The sequence below is a fragment of the Mus musculus genome, chromosome 2 (genome assembly GCF_000001635.26).
Source record: "Mus musculus strain C57BL/6J chromosome 2, GRCm38.p6 C57BL/6J".
Classification (NCBI taxonomy): domain Eukaryota; kingdom Metazoa; phylum Chordata; class Mammalia; order Rodentia; family Muridae; genus Mus; species Mus musculus.
In genome coordinates, this window is record NC_000068.7 from 60,554,571 (window position 1) to 60,570,971 (window position 16,401).

Below are 16,401 nucleotides of genomic sequence, written 5' to 3' on the forward strand. Positions count from 1 at the left end.
CACCAACCCCGACTTTCTCTCTGTTGGCCTCGAACCACACTACTGTGGGAATGTTGCCTGTAGTGGGAAGATTCAGTCCTCATTAAGATGACTGGCATCAGTTGTGGCAGGCAGATGCAATCCATGTGGCCTAATTAGATAACCGAGTTGGTTGCTGATATTAATCTCTGAAGGAAGCAGGGCAGTGAGACCAAAGGGGAGCAAGACAGGAGGAACTGGAATGGGCTCTGATGGTCACACCACGAGTGGTGATGTGGGAAGGAGAGGCTGGCTGAGACCAGAAGTGGTGAGAAACAAAGGTTAGGATGAAGCATTTATCAGAGAGGATGTGTGACAAGCTGGAACAATGCAGCCACCAGGCACCCTAGGACAGCAGGCACCATGGTTAAGCCTTTAAATTGGTAGGGCCTCAAGTTTAGCTTCTGTATAATGAGGCAGGGGAGTCTTTCCCCATCCATGCAAATAATATTCTGAAGTGGCAGAGCCCTGACTAGGAGGAGAAGAGAGGGAAATAAGTCATATTTCATCCTCAGAGCAATTAGTATAATGAAGAGGGGTGAAGACAGCTTCCTGGCCTATGACACTGCATATCATACTCAACATTAAAGACTCAAAAAGAGCTACTGTGTTCTTGTCTTCCCACAACATTATGGCTTCAAGGCAGAGATCTGTGGTGTTTTTTTTTTTGTTTTTGTTTTTGTTTTTTGTTTTTTATTTTGTCTTTGAGAAAAAGAATCATTATGTTTATCCTGGACTTCCATTTCAGGTTTTTGAGGCAGTGAGAGGGATGGTGGCAACTTGTCGGCACTGTGACTAACTTTCCCTAAACCTTTGTCTGTAGAATGGGCAGAAAAACATTAGCTCATTGTGGGATGATGTTCAGAATGTTGTATCAAATGAGTAATGGACTTAGCACAGTCTACCGTGGTGTGTGTGTGTGTGTGTGTGTGTGTGTGTGTGTGTGTATCCATCACTGGGATCTGCCAGTGTATGGGGCAGGAGAAGTAGACCAGCAGAGCAGGCTTCAAGCAGGACTCAGAGGGAGGCTGCAGTGTACTGTGTCCCCGGGACTGTCTCCTGCCCCCACCAAGAACACCCCTGGTAGGATTCTACACCTGTGACCTGCGTACATCTTTCTTATCCTCTTGACTTTGGGCTCTCAGTTTACTTCTATGTCTCACCTGACCATGAGTACCTTAAAGAACTGACCGTGTGTTACTTCTCTGAGTCTCCAGGACATCACCCTTCCGGGCCCTTCAAAAGCTTCTGCTGAGGCAAGCACACATAGAGAGTAGCTTAGCATCCTGGCACCCCAGTTTATTTGGGTAACACGTACACCCTTTATAATAAAAAGCACTTGACAGCTTGAGTCTTTACTTGCACACAGGATGCACACACATATGATGAACTAGGCTTCTCCTCCACTTAGCAACAAACTTAGACCAATTCTGTTGCCCAGTCTTTTGTCCAGTCAGGAAACCAGAAAGCCTAATTGGACTTGAGTTCATAAGGCAAAATTATCTTCAGGTTGAACATTTAGGGAGACTCTCCTATTTACCATCTTTGTACAACTGAGTCTGCATATAACTAAAACAACATGAATTATGAGAAGGAACATGCACATTGAAAAAATTTCTATGCCACCTAATTTTTTTTCAAATCAAAATAGAGAGCCACCGAAACTATAGCCCTTAGTAAGCTGAGAGTCTGGGGTCATTCAGATTCATCAATCTGACTCGAGTTTTAATTTTAGTAAAAATGAGGCTTTTTATTGAAGCCAAAACTGGCCAGGACCAAGCTGGAGAGTTCTCTAGGTAAGATCTTGACTATTGTTAGTGTAAGTAATTTAAAGGTGGAACCCACTGTCTTAGTCAGGGTTTCTATTCCTGCACAAACATCATGACCAAGAAGCAAGTTGTGGAGGAAAGGGTTTATTCAGCTTACACTTCCACACTGCTGTTCATCACCAAGGAAGTCAGGACTGGAACTCAAGCAGGTCAGGAAGCAGGAGCTGATGCAGAGGCCATGGAGGGATGTTCCTTACTGGCTTGCTTCCCTTGGCTTGCTCAGCCTGCTCTCTTATAGAACCCAAGACTACCAGGCCAGAGATGGTCCCACCCACAAGGGGCCTTTCCCCTTTGATCACTAATTGAGAAAATGCCTTACAGTTGCATTTCATGGAGGCATTTCCTCAACTGAAGCTCCTTTCTCTGTGATAACTCCAGCTTGTGTCAAGTTGACACAAAGCTAGCCAGTACATCCATAAAAGTTTAATTTTGGGGAGCAGGTTAACTCTACCCTGTTTAGATGCAGACAAAGCTTGATTTTGTAACAGATGTCCAACAGATGCCTCAGTCATTCAGGCAAACAAGTGGTTGATACGTGAGAGTAAAACTTAGCAGGTATCCCATGAATCTTGTGACCCATTATCTTGTAAGAATAGCTGAGGCAGTGAAGGATTTTACAGCAATCATCAGTTTTTAAGAATAACACAACTGCACTGGGAAACCATCCATCTTGGACAAGGTAGCCAACACTGATAAATTGGGAGTAACTTCCTTGTGGCTTACAAGCTATAAAACCATTTTTGTTCTTACAAGTCTTTTCAACACAATAAATTATCATCTAAACATAATGCTCACCATCACAGTACCCCCCCCCTCACTTTATAGACTACATAAAAAGAGGCAGTTACTTGGGCCCTTGAGTATCTTCAGTGGATGGCTTGCTGTCAGTCGCTGTACTATATTCCTTTTAAATCTGTACCATTGCTTTGCTTTGAGTAAAGTTTCCTTACTACTTTTCAATCTGCGTGGACTTCTATTTCAATCTTGATTGAGTCCCAGAACCTAGAAACACCATGTCTAGACCCTGACCATCATTAATAATGTCAAAGAACAATAAACAGGAAGGAGGAAAGAAAGAAAAAGAAGGGGAAAGTGTGGGTTTGGGGAGAGGAGGAAAGGAAGACAATAAGGGAAGAAAGGATGGGCTTAAAAGGCATATAGTATTTGAAGTCACTTGAAAACTGAGAAAACCATTTGGAACCTGAATTGTGTAACTAAATATGGGTTTGCATGGGCTGTGGTTAGGGGCAAAAATAATGAATTGTTTTAAGCACTAAAGGAATTAAAATCTCAGCAAGAAAGGGTGAGAGAAATCAGAATAAAAATTTACCAAAGTGCCACATTTCTGTCTGGACCTTGTGTCATTTCTACAGCTAGGCCTCAGAGAATAAGGGTTGAAAAGTGTGAGAGGAGTTTGCTGAGAGAATTTTGTCCTTGATATAGGAACATCTGAAGGATAGCAGACCAACTAAAAGCAACTGACCCAGCCAGGGAAGAAACTGACTGAAAAAAGAACTTCCATTGTCTGCCTACTCTGATGGCTTCCCACTGGCCAAACCTCACAGGAATTCAGCAAACAAGCAGGTCCCCCACACTAGGAAGCTCTAGTGGACAGATTTGGGGACACAATTCAATTAGTTTAGCTACTACGTGAACAAGTTGATGTATTCCTGGATATTTGCTCAAAAAAAAAAAATGAAAGCATGCATTCATTCAGGATTTGTGCATAAGTCTTCATAGTAGCTTAACTAGAAATAATCAAAGAATTAAAACAATACAAAAGTGTATCAAATGAATGAAGAAATAGACACCAGTAATGCCATACTTTGTCAAACAAAATGTATCATTAGTCAGTTTTATTATTATGTGGATATTATAGAGTATATTCAAGCTAAATGTCCGTGTTATCACTGGGAGACATTTTTTTGGGGTTTGTTTTAGTTTCTTTTCCATTTTCAGTGACAAAATACCCTGACGAAAGCAACTTAATATAGAAAGAGCTTATTTTAGCTTGCAACTCCAGCTATCATCCGTCATTTCGAGGAAGTCGAGACAGCAGAAACTGTAAGCAGCTCTTCACATTCACAGTCAAAAGTCAGTGAGAGATTGCTTGTATTCATGTTTGCTCTCAGCTCACTCTTACACAGTTCAGGATCCAAATACAAGGAACAGTGCTGCCCATGTCAATTAATATAATCAAGAAAATCATGCATGAACATACCTATTGTAGTAAATCTCCAACCCCAATAAGCCTGTGCAAGGAAGACAAAACTCAGTTATAATATTGATAAGCTGCACACCCAGATTGGACAGGTATACCACCTCACTAGTCCCATTCACAATCCCGTTTGGGTTTGATTAGAATTGAGTTAAGCTTGTAATAACCATGGGATCGTTGATATCTCCACTGGTTGCTAGGTCTTTTGTAATAACCACAAACTCCAATAGAGGGAACAGAGGGAAGAATGTACACTGTGCATTTAAGGAACTCACACAGCAGTCAGACTGAGTATTGCATGGAAGTTAAATACAAGAGCTGGTGCCAACGTGACCAGAAGGCCACTCTATGGCTTTACTGTGACCAGATTTATTTTAAATTTTACTCAATATATAGATAAATAGACATCTTCTAGAAGCAGGCTGGCTCGCTAGAGTCACAGGAGAGCAAATACAGTGCACTTTGCACTCTGGAGGTAGGTACTTCAAAGCAAATCTCATAACTGTTGTAAAGGCCAATGAATCCTGAATTGAATTTAGGGACAAGGTTAAGGTATGATTTTGGGAAGATTTGCTTGTTTCCTGGTGTTAGGGATATAATGGAGAGCCTCATAGATGCCAGGCAAATAAATACTCTACCACTGAACTATACCCTCAGCACATATTCTATTCTATTTATTATTTAGTTGTGTATTTGTTTAGGTGCTTGGGAGTGTACCCCGGGTCTTGTGCATACGAAGTGAGCATGGTATCACTGAACTATCTCCTCCGCATTAGGTTGTCTCTGGCCAAGCCTCTTGGCCATGTCTAAATGATAGAAAGGATCCAGAGAGAAAGAAATCAACACAAATTCAGAATAAGGGTTCTTGAGAAGTCAGAAAATTTTTGTAACAAAAAAAAAATAAATAAAAGGGTTTGCCGCGTAGGGAGAAAAATGACTTATCCTATATAGGAAGGAATGGAGACAGAGTTGGTAACAGGGCCAAGTGTGTATGCTGCAAGCATAGTTGAGACTTATCAACTAGCCAGTGTCTAGCTTCTATTTTGCATACTATGAAGTAGCTGGGACCTTTACCTCCTCCTCCTGAGGTGTGTGTGTGTGGGGGGGGGGGCACAGTGGATGAGGTTGGCTTCAATAGGGGCAGAGACCACAGCCAAGGAAATCAGCTAAGATAAGGAAATGTATTGTAGGGCATTTACAGGGGCTCAGATGTTTTCCTTACTCCTGTTCTGTGCCCAGGTAGGCAGGCGAGAAAGTAGACAGCAGACTTCTCCAGACTGACATCACTAAGTCAGGAGAAACACGTGACTGAGATGAAGGGTTTGGCAAGTAAAAGGTTGCGTTGGGACTTTGAAACAATTGTCTCTATGACCATGACCACAAACAGACTAGTGGTGACAGGCAGAGGGGACTCTGGGGGTAGTCCCCAGATGGGGCCAGTTTTGGGTTCTTTATTACCAGTCCAGTGACCTGGGAAAGTTGTTAAACTCAATGTTAATTGCCTGTAAAATCTGAGTAACAATAGCAGTGCCCGAGTCCTTGGCTTGCCCTGGAGACTAATACCAGAACAGTGTCCACAGTAACAGGCACGCGGCAGTTCTGGAGGTAGTTTTTATTATTATGAGTTGCTGTTGCTTAAAGTTAACAAAAGCATCTTTGGGAAATTAAAGAATGAGAATGACTGGATGTCTTATTGGGTGGAGAGAGAAAAACTGTAAGACAAAAATCCTTCTTTCTTCTCAGCAACAGCCATTCACAGAGGGCTCATAAGAATCAGGCTTTTATGTGTGCTGTGCCTGTGGTGTAGTGGTTGGAAGTTTAGGCAGCTAGTGGGAATCTGCTCTGAGAGCAGTCTTTGTACCTCACCCAGCCTCAGTTTCCTTTCTTGAAAAGAGCAGTCACAGAGTATCCAACGTATATGACAGTCACTAGAAGTCATTCACACCCTAGCAAGTGTTGAGCTCTGGTGAGAGGGAACTGTGATTATTAAGGAAACACAAATGTTACATTCATTATGCTCTGATAAGGACACTGGAGGAGGTCACATGGCATATGGTTGAAGCCCTACCCTGAACAACCCACTGACTTGATGTAATAAGCTCCCATTAAGAGAGAATTCTACATAGATGAAAGAAAATATTCATTTATATAAGACACAAGTTTTCTAACCTATTTAATATGTATACTTAACAGATCTCTCCCAGCATTTATTAAACACTTAAGAGTGTGTTCAAAATATTATTTTATGTTATGATTTAGTAACACTGCAGTACTTTCATAATGCCCACCATTGCTGAAGTACTTAGAGGTGAAAATTCACTGGGCAGAGGGCCAGTTTTAGCAGCAAATTAATAAATGAGCTTTTTTACCATAGTCCAAACAGCAATTTATATCAATTTAACTCAATTAACAGCATTCCCAGCACGTGGTGCTCAGTCAGAAAAAAAGTTCCACCCAGTCAGAAGTTTCCAGCAAGCCTCTGTCTTGGTTGGTTGTGCACAAGATATCTTGGGTACTTTTCATGCCCCCATTCCCACCCTTATGTGCAACTTCCTGTACACAACTTAGCTATGTGAGTGAAAAAGTTGAGCTCACCCAGATAGTGCCCTCCAGCCACATGTGTTTCTGAAGCTCATACAGGTGCAGTCAAACTTAGTTCTACCAGTGACCAGAAATGGTGCAGAGCTTCTGAGGCCACCAGTAGTCACCCAGCCCCTCAGCCCCTCAGCCCCTCAGCCCCTCAGCCCCTCAGCCCCTCAGCCCCTCAGCCCCTCAGCCCCTCAGCCCCTCAGCCCCTCAGCCCCTCAGCCCCCCAGCCCCTCAGCCCCAGGGATTCCAGTTCAGGAAGTGATCCAATAGAATCAGGCACATCAATATCTTCAGTATCTTTTTCTAAGCTTCGAAGGTGGTGGATGATAATGGGCAGGCTAGGGTGGATTGTGTTGGGTTCTCAATAGGGAAGGGTAAGAGCTCATGCTTAGGACATGGCAAAGAAATAGAATCAGCAGGAAACCTCCCAGAGTGTGGAGTGTTATAGTAAGAGAGGACAGGACAATGCATAGGAAGCCATAGCAGATGAGTGGCCACTGAGGGAAGAGGCTGCCGGCTGACTCCAGGAACCCCCCTTTAGGATGTAATGCTTTCAGAACATCTTGGGGCATTGTGGGTTCTGCTTTCACCCTGTAGACTTCCCATAAAGGGAAGGCCAGGGAATGAATTTATGTTTACTATCTAGAGATGGGTTTATAATAGTTTTGACATTTTCTTCCCTTTAATATTGAAGAAAGCATATAAGATCACTTCTTTAGTTACCAACACACCTTTAAAATAAAAAATAATAAAATATAGAAGCTGATACCTTTTGATTCTATGAAGTGAGTCCCAAATAGAGGTGGAGAACATGGTCATGTTTGTACCTGGAAGGAACCAAGAAGGGGACAAAGAAGAAGTAGGCAGAGAGTAGCAGGTGGGGAATGGGATGCCAAACTATCTTCTTAAAATTATATCTTACATGTACTTCTTAGGTCAAATCACATGACCAGGCTGAGTTTCCCTCTTTTACATATGGAGCAATGAAGATCTGCCTTGCGGTGTCATTGTAAGATGAGGAAAGGTCTGAGCCAAATGCCAGACACAGGCAGTCCCTCTGAAGCAAGCTCACAGCCTTTTCTGGACAGAGACTTGCCTTCAGTATCAGAGCTAAAGTGGTTATGATGTGTCTACACTTGTCCCATCTTGCTTCAGAAGGTCAGTGACTCGGTGAAGTTTTATTCTACGCAGTTCAGGACGCTAAGGTTCAGAGTGGAGGAGATGGAGTGGATTAGATATCAGACCATTTTGAAACTATAGCAAGAGACTTGGACATAAAAGGTCTTCATGTGTCCTGGTTAAATATTAAAGTTGAGCAACTTTAGGAGATCTTCAAAGCTAGGTGAACAGAGAACTAAGAACTCAGCACACCTGCTTTATGTAGCTAGGGTGCAAGGGATCCTACTCTGGGGTATATGTGAAATATATATTATATATATATTTATATATATATATTTATATGTATATAAAATTAAACTCCACCCCCTCAACAGGAATCATAGTGTTGACAAATGTGTAGATTTTGTAAGAAAAGGTATGCATGGCCGAGGGACCAGGAGCCAGGAATATGACTTCATTTTTCCCTTTGAGACCAGCCAATACATTACAGCTACTCTGCATCAGGGCATTATTTATATTTGACTGGAGAAAAACAATTTTCTAATAAAGAGGCAGTAAGCTCTGTTTTTTGTTTTGTTTTGTTTTGTTTTTTTTTTTAAAGAATGAACGACTGACCTATTAAGTTGAAAAAGAACACATCTTTAGTGAAATTTAAACGTGTACCAGCCCTCTGTGGTAGCATTATTGATGACAAACAGTAAATACCACATTTAAAGAATAGGTTCTCATTTAAACTATAAATTCTTGCTCTGTAAACTTGTGACATGCATTTACATCCATGAAATCATCACCACCATCAAGACAGTAACATGTCAGTTTCCTGTGTTCTTGGGTAAGCCTTTTTCTCACACTCCTCCCCACCTCAGTGCCCTACAGCCAATTATCAAGCTATTTCACCAGTATAGACTAGCTTGTCATTTCGAGAGTTTTATGTGAGTACATTCATATAGTAATTACTCTTTTTATCTGGCATGCTTCTATCAGTATATTTTCAAACACAGCCATGCTGTTACACATATCAATGATTTGTTGTTAGGTGGGTGGCACAGGCCTGTGACCTCACCTACTTGGGAAATCAAGAAAGGCAGAATTCTGGCTCAAGATTTGACTGGGCTACAGGAGTTCAGAGTCAGCATGGAAAGCCTAGTGAAGCCTGTCTCCAAAAAGGAGAAATTTTAAAAAGGGCTGAGGACATAGGTCAGTGAGAACAGATGCCCAGATCTGCAAGGTTCTAGGTTTAATAGCAGAAGTTTTTCACTTGTGAGCTGTGACCCCTTTTGGGGTGAGGTGGTCAAGCAATCCTTTTACCTGGATTACTTAGGACCATCAGAAAACAAAGATATTTACATGTTGATTCTTTTTTTTTAATTAGGTATTTTCTTAATTTACATTTTAAATGCTATTCCAAAAGTCCCCCAGACCCTCCCTCCCCACTCCTCTACCCACCCACTCCTACTTCTTGGCCCTGGCATTCCCCTATACTGAGGCATATACAGTTAGCAAGACCAAGGGGCCTCTCTTCCCAATGATGGCCGACTAGGCCATCTTCTGATACATATGCAGCTAGAGACATGAGCTCTGGGGGTACTGGTTAGTTCATATTGTTGTTCCACCTATAGGGTTGCAGACCCTTTTAGCTCCTTGGGTACTTTCTCTAGCTCCTCCATTGGGGGCCCTGTGTTCCATCCAATAGTTTGCTGTGAGCATCCACTTCTGTGTTTGCCAGGCCCTGGCATAGCCTCACAAGAGACAGCTATATCAGGGTCCTTTCAGCAAAATCTTGCTGGTGTATGCAATGGTGTCAGCGTTTGGAGGCTGATTATAGGATGGATCCCCGGGTATGGCAGTCTCTAGATAGTCCATCCTTTCATCTCAGCTCCAAACTTTGTTTCTGTAACTCCTTCCATGGGTGTTTGTCGCCTCTGATTCCAACCAGCAGAAAAGAGCGATGACACAGCTTTCTTCTCAAAGCAGTTTATTCAGGAACCTTTCAACATGCATGCAGGAATCTCTCTCGCAGGAATCCCTCTCGCCCCCAATCACAATCCCTATATAACCCCTCAACCATGTCCCATCAGCCCAGTCCACGTAACAGCAGTCCATTGGCCAGAATCATCACTTGTCATATGGTCCGATCTTGCATCATGGTGCACCTGTGCAGTTCACCCACTGGACGTGGCTTAATCAGGGTGTATGAGGAAGTCAGGTGCAAGTAATGAGACTTGGCTATAGTTCTGGGGGGCCATCTTGGGACTGCCACCACACCCGCTCCTCACATCTCCCTCTTCTTTACTTATTGGCAGAGAGAATGCCTGTCTTAGGTTGCCCCCTGCTGCAATGCCCCTTACCTGTCATTGGGAGACAAACAGCATTGGTTTGATCCCTGTCTTAGGTTGGTGACATGTCCAGGGAGTCTTACCTGTCATTGACTATGTCTGTAGCATGCCAAGCCACACTTGAGGAGATTGTCCTGTTTCCACTGCCGCAAAAGCCTGTATCATCAAGGCGTAGGCTCTGCGCTGATGACTCTGCATGTAGCAGATGCACCAGAATGCCAGGACGCCGATGAGAATTGGGCACATGGCAAGTCCACCAATGCCAGCCCACTCTTTCAGGTGGGAGACTGCTGTGGCAATCCAGCTGGCCAATCCTTCAGCCATGGACACATAGACATGAGTGGAATTAATATGGATGATGGATTGTCTCAATAAGAGATATGGTCACAGCTGTGGCTGAGGTGGCAGAAACTTCTATCAGTGACAATGGCCGCAGTAATGCCAAAAGTCCCTCTTAGGTCTAAACAAAGTCATAGCAGAAGGAGCTTGAACAGGCCAAGGTACAAAGTGAGGCATCCTAGTCACAACAGCTAAATGATATTCAGATGCATTCAAGCACATACTATAATAACAAATATCACTACTACAATTAACAACATTATTCTCATAACTACCATTATAAACAATAAACACAAAAGGTGGCTACATACAAACAGGCATAGCCTGAAAAGAAACATTCCTCCCGCCAACAAATTGAAATACAGAAGACTCAAACACACTAGAACCATTCCAATAAAAACTTGCATTGCCCCAGGCCCCTCCCGCCACCATACTTAAGGGGGAAAGATCAGTGCAACTACCATTCACCCCACATAACAACCATTCATTAAAAGGATTACTATCTCCTACTTGAGCTGGATTTTGATATGTCCAATTATACCCTGAAAAGGAACTATTATGGATTGTACCTATATAAGCAGAAAAGGAAAAATAATTCTTCACTGCCCAAGCTACTTTTCTAGATTGACAGTCGGTCCAAGGTGAATGGGAATCACAAACACCCCTACAAAAGGGGGCCCATCTAGGTTGGGAGTGTGGGGAGCCGCCCTCACATTCGCTGTTACAAGATGGCGCTGACATCCTGTGTTCTAAGTGGTAAACAAATAATCTGCGCATGTCCAAGGGTAGTTCTCCACTCCATGTGCTCTGCCTTCCCCGTGACGACAACTCGGCCAATGGGCTGCAGCCAATCAGGGAGCAACACGTCCTAGGTGGAGGATAATTCTCCTTAAAAGGGATGGGGTTTCGCCATTCTCTCTCTTGCTCCTGAAGATGTAAGCAATAAAGCTTTTGCCGCAGAAGATTCCGGTTTGTTGCGTCTTTCCTGGCCGGTTGCGAACGCGCGTAAAATGGGAGGGTATCCATTTCCCTCCGATATACTGGCAGGCCACACCCTTCGAATCCAGGCAGCATCAGCTTTAGTAGAACTATTAATTGGCATATCAAATCATGCTGCGGTCTGATTATACAGCTGATCACAATCACTCATCTGTGAAATCTGAAAACACAACAATCCCTTTAGCCGAAGCTGTATAGATTCATGCACTGGAGCTATCTCTCCATCCCATGGTAAAAAAAAGGCAATTGTAGCGAAGCATTAAATGTAAAGAATCGAGGAAACACGCGCCAAATGCGTCAACGGCATGGGTTTCAGGAACACAGACATAATTCCCCAACATAGCTCTTTAGTTCTCACTAGCAGGAGCATTCCCAGCCACAGGAATATCCATGTCCTCATCATTCTACTAGTTTTGAATTGCTCTGATCAGCCGTTCTGGAACCCACAGCAGTTGTCAGTGATCCTGGGGAAACACACAAACAGACCCTCTCTCCCAAACCAACACTGGGTCAGGGTCCTTCCAACAACCAGTCAAGACATCCTTCCACATGACCATGTCTTTTGGAGAAATATCAGGATTAACGTGTTGCTCAGCTGCAACATGCCCTTGTTTATCTTCATTCAAAATATTCAAAGTAAATAAGGCAATGGCTAATCTCTCTCTTGGTGTGGACCCAGCATGGGCAATTCCCCCCTTTTGTTTAATTAAACATTCTTTTAAAGTACGATGGGCTCGTTCAATAATGCCTTGGCCCTGAGGGTTGTATGGCAACCCATGCACCAGACAGATGCCCATCATCTTGCAAAAGGAAACAAAAGAGGCTGAAGTATAGGCTGGTCCATTATCAGTCTTTAGTTCTTTAGGCTGTCCCCAGGCACCCCAAGTCTCAAAACAATGTGCAAAGACCTGGCATGCCTTCTCACCTGTCTATAAGGAGGCAAAAATAATGCCAGAGGCGGTATCTATGGAAACATGAATATATTTTAACTTTCCAAACTCAAGAAAATGGGTAACATCCATTTGCCACAAATGTAGGGGGCACAATCCCCGGCGGTTAACCCCCACATTGACTTGAGGCAATAAAGGGGCACAGGTTTTGCACACCTTCATGATCTCTCTCACCTCTGCTTGAGAAATTTTAAATCGTGATATCAAAGCCTTTGAATTAACATGAAATTGTGCATGAAAATCATGTGCCAAATCAATAGATGAGGCCATTAAAAAGGCCATGCATTTTCTGGAAGCTTTATCAACTATATCATTCTCTTCTGCAAGGGGTCCTGGCAATCCAGTATGAGCACGAATATGTTGAATAAAAAAGGGTGAATGCCAATTCAAAATAATTCTTTGCAACTTAATAGCTAATTCTCCAATGGTAGATCTCAAATTTATTTTGCCTACTATCTCCAAACACTGCAGCATATTTACAACATACTGGCTATCAGAAATCAAATTAAAGGGACCTGGAATTAATTCAAATATTTTAATCACAATTTGCAATTCAATGACTTGTGGAGATGCAGGGGGAAACTGAATGGTAACTGGGGATGATCCTGTTATTAAATAGGTTCCTTGTCCTGTTTTAGAACCATCTGTAAAAACAAGAGGAGCATCTGGCAATGGATCTCTAGCAGTAATACAAGGAAAGATTACAGGAGGTACTTTAACCAACTGTAATATTGGGTCCTTGGGGAAATGATTATCTATAAGGCCTTGAAAACTACATCTCAAAATAGCCCAATTATCCTCCGTGGCTGTTAACACTTCAATTTGCTCAGCATTATACAGTACTATTAGACTTTCAGGTGCAACTCCAAAAAACTGCATGCCTTGCTGTATACCAATCAGAGCCAACTGAGCTACTGAGGCAGGATAATAAACAAATGTCTTGGCTGGGGAGATTTTTGGGTGTATCCATAACAGGGGAGCTCCCTGCCATAAAACCCCAGTGGGTTGCGACTCTATTTGCAGTACGCACAAGATAAACTCTTTGGACTCATCTCGGAGTTTCAAGGCAGCACTCTGAATACGCTGTTCTACTAACAACAAAGCTTTCCTGGCAGCATCAGTAAGATATCTGGGAGAATTTAAATTTGTATTGCCTGGTAAGATATCATATAATGGCTGTAATTGTTTATTGGTCAAAGAGAGATAGGGTCTGACCCATTGAATATCTCCCAATAACTTTTGAAAATCATTCAGGGTGCATAATCCATCTGTGCAAAACTGAATCTTTTGAGGAGACACATATTTTGCTGTAATTTTTGTTCCTAAATAATTCACTACAACATCCTTTTGCACCTTTTCTGGGGCCACTACTAAACTCTGTTCCTTCAACTATGTTACCACAAAGCTATAAGCTTCATCAAGCAAGGCATCCCTGGGAGCGGCAAGAAGTATATCATCCATATAGTGATAACACTTCATGTTTGAAAACGCTCTCGAACTCCTTTCAGAGCTGCATCAACATAGAGTTGACACATAGTGGGACTGTTCGCCATCCCTTGTGGCAGAACTGTCCACTCAAACCTTTTATCAGGTTCAGCATGATTTTGGGAGGGGACAGTAAAGGCAAATCTTACCATATCATTTGGATGCAATGGGATAGAGAAAAAACAATCTTTAATATCTAAAACTATAATGGGCCAATTTCTGGGCAAGGCCGAAGGCAATGGCAGTTCCCTCTGTACAGGCCCCATCAAGATCATTTGCTTATTTATTTCTCTCAAATCATGCAAAACTCTCCATTTTCCTGATTTTTTTCTTTATAACAAATATTGGAGTATTCCAGGGAGATGTAGAGGGCCGAATATGTCCCAACTCCAATTGTTCTTGTACCAGTTCTTTGTACCGAGAGGCTTTTAATTTTTCTGAGGGGACTGGCCACTGAGGCACCCATACTGGATCCTGAGTCTTCCATGTAATAGGTAATGCTCCCACAGTGGTCCCTAGGAAAAACCCAGTCTGGCCCAATCATTCTTTTTGCGAACCGGCACTGGAGAGGTTCTACCTTGCAGAAATTGCCCTAACCCTTTTTCAGGAATATATCCCATGTCCAGCATCATGTCACGGGCCTTGCTGACATAGCCTCCTTCATTAGTCAGAACAAAGCCCATCTGAGTCATCTTATCACGGCCCCACAGAGAGACTGGAACAGCCAACACATATGCCTGAAACTGTCCAGAATGTCCTTCCTTGTCCTTCCAATATAGGAAGCGGGAACTCATTTCGGGCATCTGAGCATACCTGAGTCCTTTCAGAGTTTGTTCTGACTTTTGCTTAGGCCAACTAGAGGGCCAATCTCTGATACTGATGATACTATGATCAGCACTAGTATCTAGGAGACCAGATATAGGTTTTCCTTCAATCCTGAGCTTCGAGAGGGGTCGGGTATCAAGATTTAGAGAGCAAAATATATTGGAGGTCCCAGTAGAGCCAAATCCCTTGTCTCCCCGCTCTGAATCTTTGGCTGGAAATTGAGAGTGACAGCTGGGCAAAAGGAGCAATTGAGCTATCCTATCACCAGGGGAAATGGCAACGATGCCTCTAGGGGAAGATACCATAATCTTAACATTTCCTGTAGAATCTGAATCAATTACTCCTGGATGAACTATTAATCCTTGCATGGTAACAGAGCTCCTTCCCAAAATCAGTCCCACCGTATCAGCTGGCAGTGGGCCTTTAAAGTCTGTGTCCACCAGCTGGACTCCCATGCGGGGTGTTAATACGAGTCGGGTGGTGGAACAGAGGACGAGTCCTGCACTCCCTGTTGTTGCTTTCCGGGGTGACTCCATTGCATCGGTGGCCTCAAACTGGGCCATCCCTTGGTTACTGTCCCATATATTTGAGGGCCCTGGGGTCGGGGCCCCTTTTCCATTTTTTTTGGCTGGGCACCACCATATCCGGGAGCAAGAGGCTGTCCATGAATATCTTTAACTGACCTACACTCACTGACCCAATGATTTCCTTTTTTGCATCTAGGATATAACCCCGGGCACTTTTGGTCGCTGGTTTCTGGCACCACTCAATTGTGGGCATTGACGTTTCACGTGGCCTGGCTGTCCACATTTAAAACAGTTATTATTCTTCTGGCCGCCTTTTCCTTGTGACATCTGTATGACAGCGGCAGAATTAGAAAGAGGTCCTCCTATTTCTCTGCATATTTTCATCCAGACCTCTAATCCTTTATGTTTATATGGATTAATTGTTTGCCTGCATTCTTTGGTGCACTGTTAAAAAATCAGTTGCTTCAGTAGAGGCATGGCAGCATCAGGGTCCCCCAAAACACGGCCTCCTGCCTCTACAAGACGAGCCACAAAGTCAGCAAAGGGCTTTGCGGGCCCCTGAACAATCTTGGTCAGGTTCCCACTCACCTCTCCTCTATTCGGAAGAGACGCCCATGCTTTAGTCCCTATGTTATTAATTTGCTCATACACTTGGATGGGATAATTAGTTTGAGCTGCTACAAATCTCCCTTGTCCCAGCAGCACGTCTTGATCCCAGGCTGGCTGGCCGTTGCCAGCGTTGATCGCTGCTTGCTCGGCAGCAAACTCAATGAAAAATGCCTTCCAGCCTAGATATTGGCCTGGCGACAAGCAGGCATGAGCCAGATTCTGCCAGTCGCTTGGAGTCATTGCAGTAGCAGTGCAGGTTCTCTAATTGCGCTCTTACAAAAGCAGCGCTGACACTGTAAGTACGAACCCCTTCCGCTAATCTTTGAATAATCTTCCAATCAAGCAGCTCGTGATAATGACCTCCCTTTGTATCCTGAAATACAGGAAAGCACTGGGCTCACAGTTCCCTCCAGGTTTCTGGATGCAGACTACGCCCCGATGCTCCATCAGGGGCATATGGAGGTGGCCACAGCAGCCCTGGCCCAGAAGGTTCTACCTTCATTTTTACTTTCTCTAGACTGTTGGCTATGCTCTCCAGATCGTCCGCAGACATATCCC